This window comes from Ambystoma mexicanum, chromosome 7p (assembly GCF_040938575.1).
Source record: "Ambystoma mexicanum isolate Mex_15411 chromosome 7p, UKY_AmexF1_1, whole genome shotgun sequence".
Taxonomy (NCBI): domain Eukaryota; kingdom Metazoa; phylum Chordata; class Amphibia; order Caudata; family Ambystomatidae; genus Ambystoma; species Ambystoma mexicanum.
Window position 1 is genome coordinate 52,803,087 of NC_090939.1, and position 20,843 is coordinate 52,823,929.

Sequence of the window (20,843 nt, forward strand, 5' to 3'; positions counted from 1 at the left end):
TGAATGTGGGGGCACTAAGGCAGACATAGAAACATCAACTGAGACACTTAGGGCAGAAATGGAGAGAGGTACAGAGACGCTAAGGGCACAAATGGAGAGTAGCACCGAGAGCCTGAGAGTCCAAATGGAGAGTAGCACCGAGAGCCTGAGAGTCCAAATGGAGAGTAGCACCGAGAGCCTGAGAGTCCAAATGGAGAGTAGCACCGAGAGCCTGAGAGTCCAAATGGAGAGAAGCACCGAGAGCCTGAGGGGGGAACTGCATGCGACGTCCAAAGACGTATGTGCCGAACTTGCCGCAGTGCGCCGTGTGCTCACTGAGCTCTCGCAAACCCTTAGGGACATGCATGGACGTGAGCAGGCAGACACATCATCCGTTGCAAGTTCCGTCCAGGGCAGCCCCCAACGTAGATCTGGAAGGAACCTGCGCTCCACAGGCAGGGGTGCCCCTGATACCCGCAGAGGGGGCTTGCAATAGCGACAGCCCACTGACAATGAGCATCTTTGGACACTGGTGTTCGGGGGGGAGGTAGGAGGGTGGAAGGGGTGTGTTGGGCTCACTTGGGTGGCGGGTCGATAGGGTGTTCAACATGACATCACATATGCCATAAAAAGTGCACGATCAACCAATGAGATGTGTGGACATTGATCTTTGTGTACTAGGCCATCATAGGCGTACAGTCCATATTGTGCATGTCCCAGACACACGCAGTGCCACGAGTCCCGTGTCCATGTATCAGCCACCAGGCGTGAGTACTAGAAGCATGCATCAATGAGATGCTGACGAATGTCACGGGCCTCCGGTGCCTCGCAGACTCCATGAGGTGCAGCCACATCCCCACCCTCATCATGACCATCATCAGGTGCTTGCAGTTCTGCGTCAGGGGGCATGGGCACATTTCTACGTACGCACATGTTGTGGAGCATGACACATGCCATGACCATCTTTGCAACCTTCTCATGGCGGTACAGGAGTGCCCCGCCAGACCTGCTGAGGCAGCGGAAACGAGTCTTCAGTAGGCCGAATGCCTGTTCAATGACTACACGGGTACGTGAGTGGGCATGGTTGTAGTCCTCCTCATGCTGGTCCCGTGGGTTCCGGACTGGTGTGAGGAGCCATCTCTTCAGTGGATATCCAGCATCACCTGTATGTGGACGAGAAACGTATGATGTGGAATGCCATTGATACGTACGCACACCCCCCCCCTTCCTGCCAGGTCATTGCCAATTCACATACCCCACATAATCATGCATGTAATGAGACTCACCGAGTAGCCAGGATCTGTTCCCTGCGTGTCGCTCCATGTAGCGTGGTATTGTAGAGTTCCTCAAGACCATAGAATCATGGGTTGATCCAGGGAATCGGGCACAACAATGCGTAATGATCCTGTTGGAGTCACACACCATTTGTACATTCAGGGAATGAAATTGTTTTCGGTTGCGGTACTGGGCCTCCATGGCATGTGGGACGACCAATTCCACATGGGTGCAGTCGATGGCACCAATGCAACCCGGTATGCCGGCAAGTGCATGGAATCCCACTTTTGTGTTGGTAATTTCCTGCTCCGAGCGTGGTAGAGAGATGTAGTCGTCTGCGTGCTGCAGGAGGGCATCGAGCACTTGAAATAGTGTCCGTGAGAACAGTGGCTGAGAAATGCCATGCAACTGTCCGACTGTGTGCTGGTAGGTGCCTGTGGCCAGGAAGTGGAGTACAGACACCACCTTCAGTAGGGGTGGGATGGCGGTTGGGCTATCTATCATGCTGACAAGGTCAGCCTGTGTCATGTCCACAATGGCGGCTATGGTGTCCCGGTCCAGACGGTAGAGGGTGTGGATCTGCTCATCAGTGAGGTTGAACGGATGTGCTCGGAGGCGTGGGATTGCGGGCTGCCTGCGTGGTGGTAGTGGCTGTGCTGGTGGGCCTTGCTGGCCCTGCCTTGGCCTCCTCCTCCTCCTGCGTCTCCTCCGTGCGGCTGGTTGTAGTTGGTGTTCGTCTTCTTCTTGGAGTTGGAGCACTTGCAGTGCTATCAGGTCCCCCAGGGCCAACATCGCGAGTCCTGCCGGTAGCATTTCGGTGTGGTTGTGGGAGGAGACTGGCTGTGCAATTTATGTGTTTTCAGGCTGTATGGCCTCCACCTGTGGTGATTAATTCCACCTGTGCAAACTGCTCTCCCCTTTGGCCGAGCACGTCCCGCGCACAACGCTGCAATTCGGGGAATGGCATCTTGCTATTGCAATCATGTATTTGTACCCGATGGCCGTGTAAGATTGGTTGATATGTTCATTCTGCTGTGGTCCCATTGTTTCACATACTATCTGTGCAGTCGCGAACAGACTTGTGAAGGGTCAGTGGAACGTAGTACTCGAGTAACGGTGGGCCCTCATGCATCACTGTACCGAGTTGCAACGACGGGCGGGGCGTCCCATTTGTGGGTGAAGGCAGTTGCCATTTTCACACACAGCCGCACTCGATGGAATAATTAGTGATTTCAAACGGCCACAGATGCCTTTTCGACGTGATGTTGCAAATGAGGAATTCGAAGGGCGGCGCTTTCGGTTTCCAGCTAGCGGCGAGGAGATGCCCACAGGTCTGACTGCAAATATAACGTTCTATTGTTCAATGTCCTTGAGACAGGGCCCATGGCGAGGAAGCAATGATTGATATGAATAGTTTGGGATGCGCAATAGCTACGTGGGCGATGTGGCCGGCCGTTCCCAAATACATGTTACTTCACAACACTGGAATTACGGGCTGGGGCACTGTGGATTTTGCAGGCTGCATAACGCACAGACTCAATGGATGTTTCTAATGTTATGTGAGTAATTATTCAGGCGTTTTGATCCCGGGATGAGGGAATGATGAATGGATGTATGGGCAGGTGATTTGATACAGAGTTTGCCATGTACAGGGCTTCTTGGGATCTATCCGCCTCCCCTACGCTATGTGATGCAGGGCTGCCATAGTGGGACCATCGTCTATCTGGCCTTGTTGAGCCCTCCCTGTCTCGACGCGCCCTCAGACACTTGTGTCCATGCACGTTAACATTCCCATCTGATGGATTCTGTTTTGACAGACGCATGCACAGGTACACTCGTTTGTGATGGTGTTTGCACCTCGATATAGATGGTTATGAGTCGCAAGTGGTTTTGGGGTGGTGATGATCCTTTGGAGTGGGCTAGCATGCATATGGCTGTGGATTTCGTGTGATCATTGAAGTGAGTTGTTGGAATGTAGTTCTGATGGCCATTCTGTTCTTTTTCTTTTCTTTTGGTTGACAGGTATCTCCTCCCCTTTTGCCACTGCCATCTGTATGCCACTCCTGCAGATGGGTTTTACTCCCGACACCTGCTGCTTCGTGTTAATCAGTGGAGCAGCATTACGATCTTATGGGACGATCGCCAATGGCCCACATGCCCTTACGCAGTACTGGTGGCTCGGAGCAACATTTCGGCCTTTCAGCTGGACTAGTGCCTCCCCATTGGGACGGCCCTGCGGTTCTGTGCGCTTCCATGTTGCCTTTTCGTACGTGAATGTGGCTCTGTGTACCATGGGGGAACAGGGCGACACACAAGTAGTGGCTGGTCATTTCTTGCGGATGCAGCCCACAATGGTGATTAGTGTTTTGGAGTTCATGGCCTGATGGCTGTATGGGCTTGGTGACTTTGATGTGCATAAAATTTCTATTCTGATTTGGCCCGTGTAGCGTTTTTCTTTGCAAGTGATGTGGCATATGCCTATTTGGGGGGCGATGTATTGTGAGGAGATCTGCATTGGGTTCCAGCTTCGGAGTTTAGTTGCGTGGTACTGTACTGGGCGCGTTTGCCTACTAAGCCCGTGAGGTCAGGGATGGGGGCTGCCAATATGACAGTTTGAATGTTGTCATGCTCAGGGGCGGGGGATTGGGTTTTGTGTAACAGATGCCGGTCAGCCAGGTGGACTGGTGGAATGATGTGATTCTCGGAATATTGCTGGTCACAGGTGCCTGTGTTTGCGTGCGTTTCTTGGTGGGGGACTGTGGTCATGTCCATTGGGATGGCTTCTGTATTCGTGCCATCTGTGCCCTGCAGCTCCCATTGGCCCCTCTTGTGTTTCTTTTGTTCGTTGCCATGCATGGGTGACTTGTACATTTCAATGGTTGCATTGTAACTTCATTGCACCTACGGGGAGTTGTACTTTGTGGGCAGGGAGCGGTGTACAGGCACTCAGTGGGGCCGTTTACGGTTGATTCGCGATGCCGTACTTCTCACCATGGCGGAATGGTACATTACGCCATGCCTGATGGCGTTAGGTACATGTCCGCTAGGGTCGGAATTGGCGTACCCTTGCGCCATGGTGGTGTTTGCGGTTTCGCATGGCGCGCGCGCGCGTGCTTGGTGCAGTTAGCGTTGGCGTTCACTACGGTGTCGCTAATGGCTTCGTACTTTGCGGTGACGGGTCATAGTCGCACAGAGCGCTATTCGATGGCGGTATTGCATTTCCGCCATCGTTTTCCGATTTCCGCAAGGGTCGTAATGAGGGCCAATGGGTGTCAGGGAATGTCAAAACCCATATCATGACATGCATGAAACCAATGAGACGATACTACACATTGAAGTATGACGAAAAAATATGTATTAAAAGCAACATAAATGGAATCAAAAAGAAACAAACGAAAATGTGAATTAAAAACAAAAAGCAGCATGTCCGTAAAATAATGTAAAACCACAAATCATAATCCAAAGGAAAGGTGTCCAAAGTCACAGTTCACAAAAGTAAATCCAATGTAAAATTAAAACCAAAAACCATTGCTCCATGGGTAAAATCAAACAGTCAACTATATATAGATAAACAATCCAGGGTCCATGATCCCAACAGAAGAAATGAAACCTATCTAATAAGACTACCTAATAAAAAATAACTATATACAAAAATGTGGCCCATTGTCCAAAAGGTCCAAAAAAAATAAAAAAGCAAAGGAAACCTAACACTAACTACAGAACTATTTACAAGGGCAGCGGGCTAGTCCGACGGCTCACTTCGGGATGTTCCGGGCCAGAGCATCATCAAACTCCTGCTCAATGTCCCGGAGGCGGTCCTCCTCCATGGCCCCGAGGGTCCACAGGGCTGACGACATGTTCACCTCCAACTCCCTGCGGATTGCCTCGAGGCACTCGGCCCGCCTCAGGGCCCTCTGCATGGAGTTCTCCGCCCTGACCATCGTGAGCCGTGCCTCTTCCGCCCGCTGCCGCTCCGCATCTATGGCGTGGCCCAACCGCTGCCACACAGAAGACACTTCCCGTCCTGGGTCCTCCTGCCCTCCGGCCGATGCCTGCCCCTCCGATGTCGAAGGCCCCGAGCCATCATGGCTCCCACCTCGTTGCTGCTGCTGCTGTGCCTCTGCCCGTGCCCTGGCTCCTGCTGCCTGCACATCCTCCACCGGGTGGGGTGCAGTCGTTGATGTGGCCACCCCTGCTGGACGTCCGACTCCCGACTGTGGCAGGGATGCCTCCTCCACCAGCCTGGCCGCACCGTTAGAGGCAGCTCCACAGGGCACCCAGGTGACAAATGGGTGGAAAGATGGCACAGAGGACGACTGGCGCATAGGGTGTTCAGTTGAGGAGGGGGTCGGAGCAAGCTGCAGCAAACAGAGGAATCCGGCCTGGGCGGCCTGTCCCAGTAGGCCGACGCGGTCAACGAGCCATTCGAGATGACGTGCAGTCTCCTCATGAAAAGACTGCAGGTCACCTCCCATGGCCCGTTGACGCAACGCCACACCAGTCAGGACAGGCTCAACCCGTACCTGGATAGCCACGTCCGCAGGCAGAGGAAGGCCAGTTGTTGTGAGCTCATCCCCTGCCTGAAAACGGGTCTGGACGTAGGCATCCCTGCTGGTGCAAGATGATGCAGTGACAGGATCAGGGACAGGATTGCACACAGGCACCTCCGCGGCGGCCTGTGCTGCCTCCTGTCCCTGGTCCTGCACTGCACCACTAGCACCAGTGGAATCCCCACCTCCAGACCCCGTCTCTGTCGCTTGCACAGCCTCCTCCTCCACCAAACCCCCCACCAACCTGGATGACTCTGTGCCATCTTCCCCCGTTGGGCCCTGTGGGATCCCAGCTGCCCCTTCTGCTGCCGAGGAGTCCAACTCCGACCTCCGCCTCTTGGATCTCCCCCCGGCAGCTGCAGCCTGGGACGCGGCACCGGACTCCTCACTCCCCGACGAGATCACAACCTGGGAGGGGAGCCGGGCCTTGCATCTCCGGCTGGCGGTGCGATCCCAGCCGCTGTGCTCCACAGCACCTTCTCTGCCCTCTTCATCAGTTGACGCTGCAGACAGGGTGAAATAAAACAAAGGCATCAGGGCACTGTAAAATGGACACATACACACATGACAGTTGTACATGAGTGGCATTGGCAAACCTCAGACATGGCATCACAATCGCCAACACACATGTCATTTCAACTCGCACACATGAGCCATACCACAGCCATATCGCAACAGCCAGCACCATCCATACACATACAACAGCATGAGCAGGCAAAGGTGAGCCAGACATCACATGCAACACAGGGAGTGCACTACATATGCACACACACCACCACACTTGCATGCATGTGTACACCTCTGCCAACTGTGGCAGTGTTCAGATTGGCATCCATGTCACATCTGCCAATCAGGCTTCCACATCCCGCTGTCACATGCATCCATGTTGCATCACTGTTGCACCCTTGTAAAATACACACACATGCACATGTACACAGTGCTGATACATGCAGCTGAAAACAACATCCATGTGTGACATCACGAACATGCCTACTTACATACACATTCATCCAAACATGTGTGCCCACACAACTGCATTTGGCATGCAAGCCTACACACACAAGCACCATCCATGTCTCACACATGACTGCCCTCGCATGTGTTAGCCTCACGGCCCTGTACACCCCCCCCATACTTGGCCCCATAAAAACACATGTGCAACCTGCACACTACTGGCACATCACCACACGCACAGCACACAATCATGATGCATGTGCACTTACCGCTCGACTCCAGACCGGTCTACCTCTCAAGGACCTGGACATGGAGCGCTGGGGATATGCGTTCCAGGACCCTCATCTGATCGTCCGACAAGTGGCCCCGGCGCCCCTTAGCATCCGCTGCCTTCAAGAGGCGCCGGGCCTTGTTGAGGGTCCTGGACCTGAAGTCCTCCCAGCGCTTCTTGACATGATGGAATAGTCGGACTGCCACCCCCTCCGCGTTGATGGCAGTCACGATGTCCGTCCAGATCCGAGTCCGTCCTTCCTTGTCGGTGCGCAAACTTCTGAAGAGGGCATCATACTGCCCCAGGACTTGCTCCACCAGGACACCAACTTCGGTGGCAGTGAAGCTGGTGCCCCTCTGCCTCTCTGGCCGGGGGTTGTCAGTGGTGCCAGATGTTGCAGTGCCCGACATGACAACCCCAGAGGCAGGAGTGGGTGGGCAACTGGGTCCTGGGGCTGGTCTGTGGAGCGATGGAATCCCAGTCGGGAGTCTTCGGTTCCAGCAGGGGTGGTCACAGCAACAGCACCCCTGGCTAATGTGCAGGCAGCAAATGGCAGGGCACGTGGGCAGCAGGCAATCAGGCAGCAGCAGATGGCAGGTGGGAGCGTGCTCGGGGCACTGGGGGGCAGTAATCCGGCCTTCTGGGCAGGAGCGTGGTCTTCCGTGTGCTTACGCGTGGCCAGCTTGATACGGAGTGATTTGGCACGTGAAAATCCAGCACGTCTGCGTGTAATTCGAGGAAAGGGCCTTAGCGCATAAGCGCGTCAGCACACGTACGCGAATTAATTGGCCCAAAGGCCACTAGCGCGTATGCGCGTCTGTGAAGTGCGTGCGCGGGCATTTCCCTGTACACGGGTGCATGTTACACGTCCAATGACAGCACGTCAGAGTGTCAGCTCGTGTAATTGGAGGATGGGGCCTTAGCGCGTACACACGGAAGTGACGCTGGACGTGTGGGCATCTTTAAAAGGTACGTGTAGAACGCCATTTTCTTGTACGTGCTTTTCGTGGAGAGCGAGTGGGTGAAATCTGTACTTCTTGTCGGTTCACACGCGATTTACTTCACAGCGTTCCAAGTTCGTACTACCTGTTACCTCTGACAGCTTTTTCTCTTCTTGTCTTTTTCCTGGGCCTGTTTCCTCAAACAGCGTTCACTTCTCCTGTTGTCCTGTCTCCTCAGACAGCGTACAATTCTTCTTTTGGCGGGGGTGTTGCCAACGCGCACACGCGCGCATTTTTCACACAATATTTGCTGGCAGACGGTGAGTCGCGCACGTATTTGACATCTGTGCTTGCCCCGTGTGTTGCCTACCCCTTCAGAGATCAGTCTAGGCTGCGTGTGACACGCATACGTTCATTTTTGTGTTTCTGGGTGCCACGGCGTAGTGCAGGTTTTTTTTTCCGCGCACGTGGTCTAGGAGGGGTTGCGTGCACATTATCTCCCTTTTTCAGGGTGCCTGTGCGTTGCGTGACCCGTCATCTTCCCCCAGGGGTCACATACAGCCTTGCTAGAGCACTAGGGTACGGATTCCATCTAGTACTGTCAGGAATAAGGGCCTGTGGTGCAGGAGAAAGCAGGTACGGCATATTTGAAAACTACAATTCCCAGTAGGCATGGGGAATGTGTAGTTCCTTGGGCCCGCCGGTACTCAGCTGCCGGCACATGGTAATTAGGGAGTGGGCTCTTAACGGCTGCTCGCCCGTGCTCAGTTGCTGTTGATTAATGTTGGATAGCACGGGCGGCGGCAGCGGCGGCGGCAGGAGCGAAGCAGCAATGCGAACGCTAGAAGGGTAATCTAGCGGCGTGAAGGAGTCACGCCGGCGATGCCTCCAAGCATCTTCTTTCCCCGAGCTACGGCGGTGAACACTCTTTAATCTGCCTCAGTTCTACAGGTCCGGGGCAGCCGCAGCAGGCTCCTGGACCCTAAGTTAAGTGCTTCTGTGTTTGTTTGTTTTGCCGGGTTGCGGCGGTGATACGGAGTGTACAGACGCTTCATGCATTTCTGTCCGGACGTAACAAGGAAAACGTCCGGACCATGAGTTAAGTGAACTCTCATAAAAAGAACGTATATGGGTGTTTTACCATTCTAGGTCTAATGTGACAACTAGGTTTTGGGCAAGATAAACGTCAGTCTGGTTCCAAGCGCATTGTTTTCTTCACGTTCTAAAAACAAGGGAAAAACAACCCGACTAATCTACATTTCCAATTAATTGGCTTTTCCACATGGAGAAAAGCGTCTGTCTATGTGCAGTGTGTTATGTTAATCCATGTTATATGTATGTCTCTATGTTCTCTGCTCACGATCTAAGTACTGTGGCTTTAACGTCATGAGTGCTAAAACACAGGAGGTCATGTGTAATAGGTTATGTATGGTATGAAGAGTATGTTATGTTCTACGAATTGCTGAAGGTAGAGTCAGGTCAGGTTGCAGGAGTATTACATTATCGAGTCAGGAATTGTAGAGGTCTTTTGCTGTTTATGTCTTGTTCCCCTACTTCCCTTTATTTGTCCATCCCCTTTCCCTAGCTCCTTCTTCCCCCCATTGGCTGCCACGTGGCTACCTGTAATTCGAACATCCAGGCGCCCGTGCCAACCACGGTGGAAGGGGTCGATCCATTCGGCTTCTGTGGTTCGGGAGAAGGGATTGAAATCCTCCTCCCTAAATTCAGTTGTGACAGAATCAACAGCCCCCGATTTCGGGATTACTGAACCACCCAGGTCAAATGGATAACCCTCCCTCGTTGGCGGAAGTGTTAAAGGCACTACAGGAGATTCAGGTGGAATTGATACATGTAAGACAGGAATCTAGTACTCTGAAGAATCAAGTGCAAGGATTGGTAGCACAAGGGACTCCATTGGAGGAAGCAGGGTCTTCTACCGGTAGAACAGGAACAAGAACGCCCACTGTTGTGGTTCAAGCTCCCAGTAGTGTGCCGTTGGCAGCGCCCGAAAGGTTTTCTGGGGACCCAAAAAAATACATGACGTTCCTGACTCAGTGTAGGTTACATTTTTTGTGTAAACCATCGGCCTTTGAGACTATTCAAGCAAGAACTGCCATTGTAATTTCATACCTAACAGGAGATGCGGCGGCTTGGGCGATGCCATTGGTACAGAAAGATGACCAGCTATTGTACAATTGGGATAACTTTCTGGCAGAATTTGGTCGATTGTTTGACCGAAGGGAAGTGTCATTGGCACAAGACAAGGAGTTATTGGCACTAAAACAGGGTACCAGAGATTTGGTTTCTTATGTGACACATTTCAATAGACTGGTAAGTGAAACAGATTGGCCAGAGAATAAACAGACAGTTTTATTCTATCAGGGATTGAAAGAAGAATTAAAAGACGCTATGGCGCAGGTGGAGCCGCAGCCCGACAAATGTACAGCTATGATTGATTTGGCATTAAGGTTGGATCATCGGATGAATGAACGAAATGGAGATAGGAAGAAACCAGAGGGGGTACCTTTTGTACGATTGGATAAAGGAAAGGTTAACAGAAACGGTGAATGTGAACCTATGCAGATTGGAGGGGTGAGGGGACCTTTATCGGCTACAGAAAAGGAGCAGAGGAAGGCTAATAATTTGTGCCTGTACTGTGGTCAACCTGGACATTATATTCGTACTTGTCCAAATACTCCCAAGAAGATAGGTGGGGGAGACAAGAGCAAAGGCGAGTTGGGAAAAAGATTGGGCCGGCCTTAGGGGGAACACAGGTGTCAGGCTCAGTGGTTGAAAAGTTCCCCACTTGGGTAGCAAATACTTCACGAAAAGGTAATTCTCATTTGTATATTCTGGTAACTTTATTTTTTGCTTGTACAAAACAGATGGTGTCAGCCATGATAGATTCAGGGGCAACTGGAAACTTTATTGCCATTGATTTGGCCAAAAAACTGGGGTTGTCATTGAGAGAAAAGACTCAGGTGGAAGGGGTGCAGTCGGTGGATGGGTCGCCTTTAATTTCAGGACCCATTTGTCAGCAAACTCAACCCATAGAAATGAGGTGTCAGTCTGGACATGTGGAGGACATTGTACTGGATCTAATCGCAGCTCCCCAGTTTGGTCTTATTTTAGGAATTCCTTGGTTGACTCAGCATAATCCAAGAATTGATTGGGTAGCTAGAGAGATTTTTTTTGAGAATCCAGAATGCATTGGTCACATTGAGGAGGAGGTGAGCCCTGCATTGTTTTTGGCTGATCAGCCACGGGCAGTGCAAGTGGTAGGGGCTGTGGGGTTACAGGTTCCGGCTCAATATCAAGAGTTTGTAAATGTTTTTGACAAAGGAGGAGCGGAACAATTGCCTCCCCATAGACCATATGACTGTGTCATAGAGTTAGAACCCGGGGCTAAATTGCCATGTAGCCGAATCTATGCATTAACGGAAACTGAAAACCAACATCTGAGAGAGTATTTGGATGAGATGTTAAAGAAAGGATTCATTCGACATTCCACATCACCAGTCTCATCTCCATTGTTTTTTGTGCCTAAAAAAGAAGGTACGTTGAGAACATGTATTGATTATCGTGCATTGAACAAGGTGACAGTAAAGAACAGATATCCACTCCCTTTAATTTCTGGCCTGCTGGATCAAGTGAAGACAGCAGTGGTGTACACAAAACTGGATTTACATGGAGCTTATCATTTGATTCGGGTTAAGGAGGGTGATGAGTGGAAAACTGCATTTAGAACTAAGTTTGGATTATTTGAATATTTGGTTATGCCTTTTGGTTTATGTAATGCTCCTGCGGCATTTCAATTTTTTATGCAGGAGGTTCTGAGTGAGTTTTTGGACATCTTTGTTATTGTATATATTGATGACATTCTAATTTATTCCAATTCACAAGAGCAGCATGTGAGCCATTTAAGGGCAGTGTTAAAGAAATTACAAGAACATCAGTTATATGTGAAATTGGAAAAATGTGCCTTTCATGTGAAAAGAGTGGAGTTTTTGGGCTTCATATTGACCCCGGAAGGGATAATTATGGACAAAAGCAAGGTGCAAGCAGTCTTGGATTGGCCCAAATCCCAGTGTGTTAAAGATATTCAATCTTTTTTGGGTTTTGCCAATTTCTATAGACAATTCATTACTAATTTTTCTCAGATTGTGGCACCTATAACAAGATTATTACGAAAGGCAACAAGTTTTTTTTGGGATGTGGGGGCGGAAAAATCTTTTCAAGAATTAAAAATGGCATTTACCTCAGCTCCAGTATTACGTCATCCAGACTCGGAAGGATGTTTCAAGTAGAAACGGATGCGTCCAATGTGCCATAGGGGCGGTGTTATCTCAGAAGGATCCAGAAGGAATTTGGCATCCAGTAGCATACTATTCACGAAAGCTCACTCCATGTGAACAAAATTATTCCATCACTGATAAAGAATTGTTAGCTATCAGGGCAGCATTCTTGGAATGGAGACATTATTTACTGGGGGCTAAACATCAGGTGTTGGTAGTAACAGACCATAAAAACCTACAGTACTTTGAGACAGCTCACGCATTGAGCCCTAGACAATTAAGGTGGTCTCAATTCTTCAATGAGTTTGATTTTGTGGTGACCTTCTGGCCGGGAAAAAGAAATGGAAAGGCAGATGCCTTATCACGCCAACAAAACATGGACAACATGGTATCTGAAACAAAATCTATAATCCCGGCAGAGAGGGTTGTAGGGGCCGTAGTCTCTAAGTTAATGAAGCAGGTGAAACTGGCAATGAGGAATCAAAAGAATCAGAGTTGGGGAGTGAATAACCCTTTGGAAACATTTAAAGAGAATCTCCCTTATTATGATGGAAGACTATATTTGCCTACTGTGGAAATCCAAAAAAAGGCTATGCATTGGTGCCATAATTCCCCTTTGGCTGGACATTCAGGGAGTAAAAAGACACAGACTCTAGTGGAAAGGTATTTTTGGTGGCCCCATTTGAGACAAGAGGTAACCTGGTACGTGCAGGAATGTGAAACATGTGCGCGAAGTAAAGCTGATCGCACCAAGAAGTCAGGTTTACTTAAACCATTGCCCACTCCCACCAAAATATGGACACACATATCAATGGACTTTATCACAGATTTACCACCAGATGATCAGTATGATACGATATGGGTGATAGTGGATTACTTATCCAAACAGGCTCACTTTGTGCCTTGTACCGGCATTCGAGGTGCAGGGGAATTGGCGAAATTATTTTTGCAGCATGTGGTTCGCCTTCATCGACTACCACGTACTATTGTTTCTGATAGGGGATCGCAGTTTACATCAAGGTTTTGGCGCGCTTTCTGTCAGATGTTAGGAATCAATTGTGCCCTGTCCACTAGTTATCATCCCCAGACCGATGGACAAACTGAAAGAGTTAACCAGACGCTTGAGCAATACTTGCGCTGTTATTGTCAGGAGGGTCCGAAATCTCCTCTTCCTCCTGAGATGCCCCAGACTCCCTTTCCTCCCCTTCCTCCTCACCTCGAAGTCTCAGGTAGACTGGACCAGCAACCAGTTGAGTTTTTTGTCTCTATTTTGTAGACAGCATTACTTCTCAAGGTCATTTCAGAACAATCACCAGACTGCGACGATATTAACAAGTGGTCATGTGGGAATCCACGCTTTGCCACATTTTTGTTTACCCTACCAGGAGGTCTTCAAGGAAACAATACCAGCGAAACTACCTCCACATAGGCCAGAAGATTGCTCTTTGGAACTAGAACCAAATGCTTTGGTCCCTTTCAGCCGGATGTTCTCCTTAACCCAATCTGAGAGACAAGTATTAAAGGGATATTTGGATACTAATCTGCAAAACGGTCTTATTCAACCCTCCAAGTCTCTGGCAGGAGCTTCTTTGTTTTTCATAAAAAAGAAGGACTCCCCCGATTTGCGTCCTTGCATCGATTACAGAGGACTTAATAAGGTTACCATAAGAGACCGTTATCCCATGCCCCTCATTTCTGAGATCATAGAGGCTGTTCAAGGGGCTCGCATTTTCACCAAACTGGACCTACGTAATGCATACCATTTGCTTCGCATTGCCAAGGGTGATGAATGGAAGACGGCATTTCGCACCCCGTTCGGTCTATACGAATACAAGGTGATGCCATTCGGATTGGTGAATGCCCCAGCTATATTTCAGAGGTTCATGGACCGATTATTCTCCGATCTACTTCTGGTCACGGTCGTCGTCTACCTGGATGACATTTTGGTTTACTCATCGGATCTGGATTCCCATATCCTTCATGTGACTCAAGTACTAGAGCGTCTTCAACAATACAAACTTCTAGTCAAACCAGAGAAGTGCGTGTTTGCAGCCTCCTCAGTGCACTATCTCGGATACGTTCTCTCTGGGGACGGTATTTCCATGGATGCAGGCAAGGTCGAGGCCATACTGGGTTGGTCCTCCCCTGGTAATGTGAAGGAGGTACAAAGGTTTCTTGGTCTCTCAAACTTTTACAGAAGGTTCATACCAAACTTCTCTGAGGTAGTTCTTCCCATCACAAGTCTCTTGAGGAAAGAGTCAGGGCCTTTCTTGTGGTCACCAGAAGCTGAACAGGCTTTTAGGGAGCTGAAGAGATTGTTCTGTTCTGCTCCGGTTCTTCGTCATCCAGATCAAAACCGACAGTTCATCGTTGAAACAGATGCATCTGCCATGGCTATAGGGGCAGTACTTTTGCAAACCTACAATGCTGTGGAACATCCAGTCGCCTATCTCTCTAAAACATTGTCCCCCAGCCAACTCAATTATTCGGTTCTCGAAAAGGAACTACTCTCAATGAAACTGGCTTGTGAGGAGTGGCGACATCTACTGATGGGAGCACGTCATCCCTTTATCCTCAGGACAGACCATAAGAATCTCAAGGCATTACAAAACATGGAGTGCGTGAATTCTAGGCAGGCCAGATGGGCTTATTTCTTTGCCCAATACGACTTCCATATCACTTATGTACCTGGCACCTCTAATAAGGTGGCGGACGCCTTGTCTTGGAAGGAGATTCCGGGGGAGGGTGCCCCTAATCCTCGGGAGACCATGTTCAAAAGGAATAAGATCCTGGGATTTATCAATGTTTTCTTTCAGGGAATTAAGACCGCTTTAGCTTCGGAAAGGTCAACGTCTCTGGGACCACAAGGAAAGGCATACACCGAGAGGGAAGGTTTAGTGTTTTTTGGTAACCGACTGTACATTCCAGAAGGTCCTTGGCGCAAGAAGATCATTCGGTGGTGCCATGATTCACTGACTGCGGGTCATAGAGGAGTGCTTAACACAACTGAACTCATCGCAAGAAGGTTTTTCTGGCCGATTTTAAAAGGAGAGATTAAGGACTATGTCAAGGCTTGTCCGACATGTGCCAGAGCCAAATATCCCTCTGGAAGGCCCTTAGGTTTGCTTACCCAACCAGAGATGCCAACACGCCCATGGGGTCTCATATCGACCGATTTCATTGTGGACCTACCAGAGTCTGATTCCTGTACTTGCATCATGGTGACGATAGACACCTTCACTAAATTGGCGCATTTTTCCCCGCTGCCTGGATTACCTACCGCCACTCAAATGGCGGAGACCTTTACACGAGATGTCTTTAGACTGCATGGCCTACCAGATAAGATCATTTCCGACAGAGGTAGTCAGTACGTCTCAAACTTCTGGAAGGCTGTCATGAGCAGCCGACCCTGGCGGGTATGGAGAAGGTGGAAATGGTAGACGGACACCGCCCTTGTAAACTTCAGGCGCATTCTAGTCTTCCAGCCTATAAAAACCCGGAAGAAGCTAACGCGCATGCGTTGCAACTTTCCAGTGCTACGGGAAAGTTTTTCCTTATCGCTCCTGTGCGTTTGTTTTTCTTCCCGTTTTCAGACGGGATCCCTTCCTACTCCTTTTCCGGCTTCCCTGCCCTTCCATCCTTCTGACTACTTTCCAGTACGTAGTTCCCTGTGCCTAGTACTTTCTTCCTGTTCCGTGCTTCCCTGTTATTTTAGCCTTGTGCTCTACTTACCTTCGTCTGACCTCTCCCTCTGTTGGATTCTCCGCCTGACCATCTTTGCTGTACAGTTGCTGCTCCATTTCGCCGAACTCTTGCGAATACTCGCATCCGCATCACAGTGCATCCTGGGAACTGAAGTCCTCAGCTGAATTACGCCGTTACAACTTGCCAGGGTTTTTTCAACAAGCTTTTTCCCTGGTTTGGGGTGGGCTCCCTGGGGTCCCCGCTGCCAGATTTACCCACGTTTCTGGCAAAGTGGCTTCCGGTGGAGCCCATACCTGCAACTACAAGCAGAAGGGAAGGATTTACCCGAAGGAGATCAGCGAAACTTGGCGACAAAGAAGGAAAGGACTATCCTCAGACCAATCGGAAGAATCCTCTACAACTCATACCAGCTCAGGTGAGGAGGGGGTCGGGAAACCTGGTGTTACCATACAGTCCAAACCTGAGAGATTGCAACGCCCAAAAATGGCCTCTCTTGAACAGTTTCAGGAAATGGTAAATGCCATTCAGGCTCTGACCTCAGAAGTGCAGTCCCTGAGAGCGGATAATTCCGCACTCAGACAAACTGTCCAACAAATACAACAAGCAGGGCAGCATGTCCCACATCAAGATAACTATCGTGGAGAATTGCCTCCCATTCCATTACCTTGTGGGAAATACGACGGAAACCCTAAAAAGATCAAAGAATTCTTGGACGCTTGTATTATCCAGTTTACCTTTCGGCCTAGAACTTATGATTTAGATAAAACAAAGGTGGGATTCCTGGTTTCCAATTTGACAGGAAATGCCCTTGCATGGGCCACTCCTCTGGTGACAAGTGCAGATCCGATTCTCACTGATTATTCCGGTTTTGTCCAAAGATTCCGGGACAGATTTGAAAGACCCGAAGTAGGGTATTCGGCATACGAAAACCTGTTGGACATCCGCCAAGGTTCTTTTGATGTCCAGACATACGTCACGGGTTTTCAAAGGATAGCTGCCGAAGCTGGATGGCCAGAGACGGCTCAACAAACTATCTTCAGAAGGGGACTCCGTGAGGATATCAAGGATGAACTGGCGAGAGTAGCCAGACCGAATACCTTTCAAGAATTGATTTCACTAGCTCTTCAAATAGAGTTTCGCATGGCCGAAAGGAAAGCAGAAAGAAGAAGACCAAGAACCTTCGTTCCAGGTCCAAACCCCTCCTCAATACCTGAAAAAGGATCTATGGAAGAGCCGATGCAAATTGGATCCACCACAAGAGGACCGCTTTCCACCAGTGAACGCAAGAGACGGAAGGACCTTGGGTTATGCATGTATTGTGGTTCAAATGGTCATCTGTTACGGGACTGTACGGAAATCCCTCTCAGAAGACAGGGAAACGAAAGACCCCAACCTTAAACAGGGAAAGGGAAGGGGTGAATAACGTAAATCCCTGTCACCCAGCACAGCCTCCGGTTTTGAACAATAACTGTTTATTGGTTATCAAGGTTCAGATCGAGTGGGTCGAACATGAACCGGTGACATGTCTAGCCATGGTTGATTGCGGAGCTGCCGGCAACTTCGTGGACGATAAATGGGCTCTGGACCAGCAGATTCCTAGACACCCCAAGATACGACCTATAACCGTAGAAGGGGTAGATGGTAGCCCGTTAACCTCCGGTCCCATCAGTCATGAAACTCAGGATCTTAAGATCACAATGGCTTCCCATCAAGAATATCTAACTTTCGATTTAATCAGGGCGGCACATTTTCCAGTGATACTAGGCATACCCTGGTTGAGGAAACACAACCCGTACATCGATTGGAGTCTTAACACAGTGGACTTCAGATCTCAGTATTGTGAACAACATTGTCTTACTGCAGAAAGTTCAAGGTGCGTACAAGCAGCACTACACCCTTCTAATGGTATTCATATGATTCCAGCACCCTATCAAGAGTTTGTAGATGTGTTCACTGACAGACAACCCCGCCTACTACCTCCTCATCGCAAGGAAGATTGCAAGATCGACCTGATTCCAGACGCAGTCGTTCCCTTTGGAAGAATGTTTCCTTTGTCCTTACCCGAGAAAGAAGCCCTAAAGGAGTATCTTGCAACCAATTTAAAGAATGGTCTCATCAGAGAGTCGTCGTCATCAGCTGGAGCTTCACTTTTTTTTGTGTCCAAAAAAGGGACGACTGAGTTAAGACCCTGTATAGACTACAGAGGCCTGAACAGTCTTACGATGCGGGACAGATACCCTATGCCCCTAATTAAGGACATCTTAGAAGCGGTTCAGGGAGCTCGAATATTCACGAAACTGGACCTGAGAGGGGCTTACCACCTCTTACGTCTCCGTGAAGGGGACGAGTGGAAGACCGCTTTCCGGACACCACTAGGTCATTATGAATATAGGGTTATGCCATTTGGCTTAGTCAATGCACCTGCTCAATTCCAGCGTTTTATGGACAATGTGTTTGCAGATATGCTATTCTCTTCAGTAGTAGTCTACTTAGACGATATATTAGTGTATTCTACCAACCTGGACGAACATCGCACGTTGGTTATAGAGGTTCTACACAGATTAAGAAGACACAGTCTATTAGCTAAGCCCGAAAAGTGCGTCTTTGAAGCAACCACGGTACCTTATTTGGGTTTTGTTTTATCCGCTGACAATGTACAGATGGACCCAGCTAAGACCAAAGCAATCACCCAGTGGTCCGTACCCTCCAACGTGAAGGAAGTACAAAGATTCCTAGGCCTTGCGAACTTCTATAGAAAATTCATACCGAACTTCTCAATGATTGTTCTACCCATAACGAATTTGCTAAAAAAAGGAGTCAAATTTATTTGGGACACAAGCACCGAACAAGCCTTCCAAGTATTGAAAGAGACATTCGTAAGCGCTCCTATTTTGAGACAACCGGACCAGACCAGACCGTTTATCGTGGAGACCGATGCCTCCCAAGGTGCGGTTGGGGCTGCTCTTCTACAGAAGGAAGAAGATGATTTGGAACACCCTGTCTCCTATTACTCACGGACGTTAAGTCCAAGTGAAAGGAACTATTCAGTCCTAGAAAAGGAGCTTCTAGCTATTCGCCAGGCCTGCAAGGAATGGAGACATCTTCTCCAGGGTTCCGTGGTTCCCTTTCTAGTTCGCACCGATCATCGAAACCTTAAGGTCTTACAACAGATGGAGTGTCGTAATTCAAGACATGCCAGATGGGCCTACTACTTTTCACAGTTTGATTTTTCTATCACCTATCTTCCAGGGAAAGAGAATACTCTAGCAGATGCCCTTTCACGCAGCTTTTGCGAAGAAGCAGAAGAGCCACATGAACAGGAACTCATACTAGCAGGAAAGACATTCATCAACACAATCAACTCTTTTTTACAGAAGGTACAGGCAGGACAACAAAGAAACCCCAGCACGGAAACAAGTCTTAACCAGAAAGGTGGTTTTCTTTTCAAAAACGATGCCTTGTTTTTACCTACCCGAGACCTACAAACACAGGCGGTTTCATGGTGCCATGATATTCCGTCAGCAGGACATAAGGGACAGAGAGCCACGATAGAACTTACATCCCGTCATTTTTGGTGGCCTTCTCTGATCAAAGATGTAAAGGAATATGTAGCTACTTGTCCAGTGTGCGCTCAGAGTAAATACTCCTGCCATAAACCTTTGGGTCTTCTTCAACAAGAAGCACCTCCAGGTGGTCCATGGCAACACATTTCTACGGATTTCATTGTGGATTTACCGGACTCATGTGGATACACCGCCATAATGGTCACAGTGGACTCCTTTAGTAAACTGGCTCACTTTTCTCCACTTAAAGGACTCCCTACTGCCAGTGTTACCGCAGAAGTATTCTTGAAGGACATAGTGAGGCTGCATGGGCTCCCCAACATTATCGTCTCCGACAGAGGGACACAATTTACGTCCAAGTTCTGGACCGTTCTGTGCAACATGTTAGGAATAAAGAGAGCACTTTCTTCAGGATTCCATCCAGAAAGCAACGGACAAACAGAACGTCTAAACGCCACCTTAGAACAGTATGTTACATGTTTTTGTAACCAGGAACAAGACAACTGGCTCCATCTTTTGCCGCTGGCTGAATTCTCATATAACAATGCCATCCATACCTCCATTGGAATGAGTCCCTTTAAGTGCACTTACGGTTACGAACCCAAGCATATACCACTGTCTGGTTTGCCTCCTACCAATACACCTTCAGTGGATCAATTACTGGACACGATACAAAGATTGCATCGGGATACGTTATCTAATCTCATGAAGGCCCGACAAGACTGCAAGAGATGGGCGGACTCCAAAAGGAGCCCAAACCCTCAGTGGGATATAGGAGACCGCGTATGGTTGTCTACTAAATACTTACCCAGATGGGTTCGTCCAGGAAAGTTTGCACCCAGATTTCTGGGCCCCTTCCGGATAACAGCTAAGATCAATCCAGTAGCATTCAAGCTAAATCTCCCATCAAGTCTCAAGAGGGTTCATCCAGTCTTCCATACGTCGCTTCTTAAAGCCTACCGTGAAGATCCCCATTCTAGAAAGATACAAAGACCACCGCAGAAGACCCCGGATTCTACAAAGGAATATGAAGTATCCGGCATTCTCGACTCCAGATACAAGAAGGGAGTTCTGCAGTACCTGGTCTTTTGGAAAGGGTATCCAAAGACCGAATGCACATGGGAACCACTTAGGAACATTTCTGCTCCTAAATTGCTTCGGAAGTTTCATTATCTCCATCCGGGAAAGCCGGGAGGGAGAGCACTGAAGAGGGGTCATACTGTCATGAGCAGCCGACCCTGGCGGGTATGGAGAAGGTGGAAATGGTAGACGGACACCGCCCTTGTAAACTTCAGGCGCATTCTAGTCTT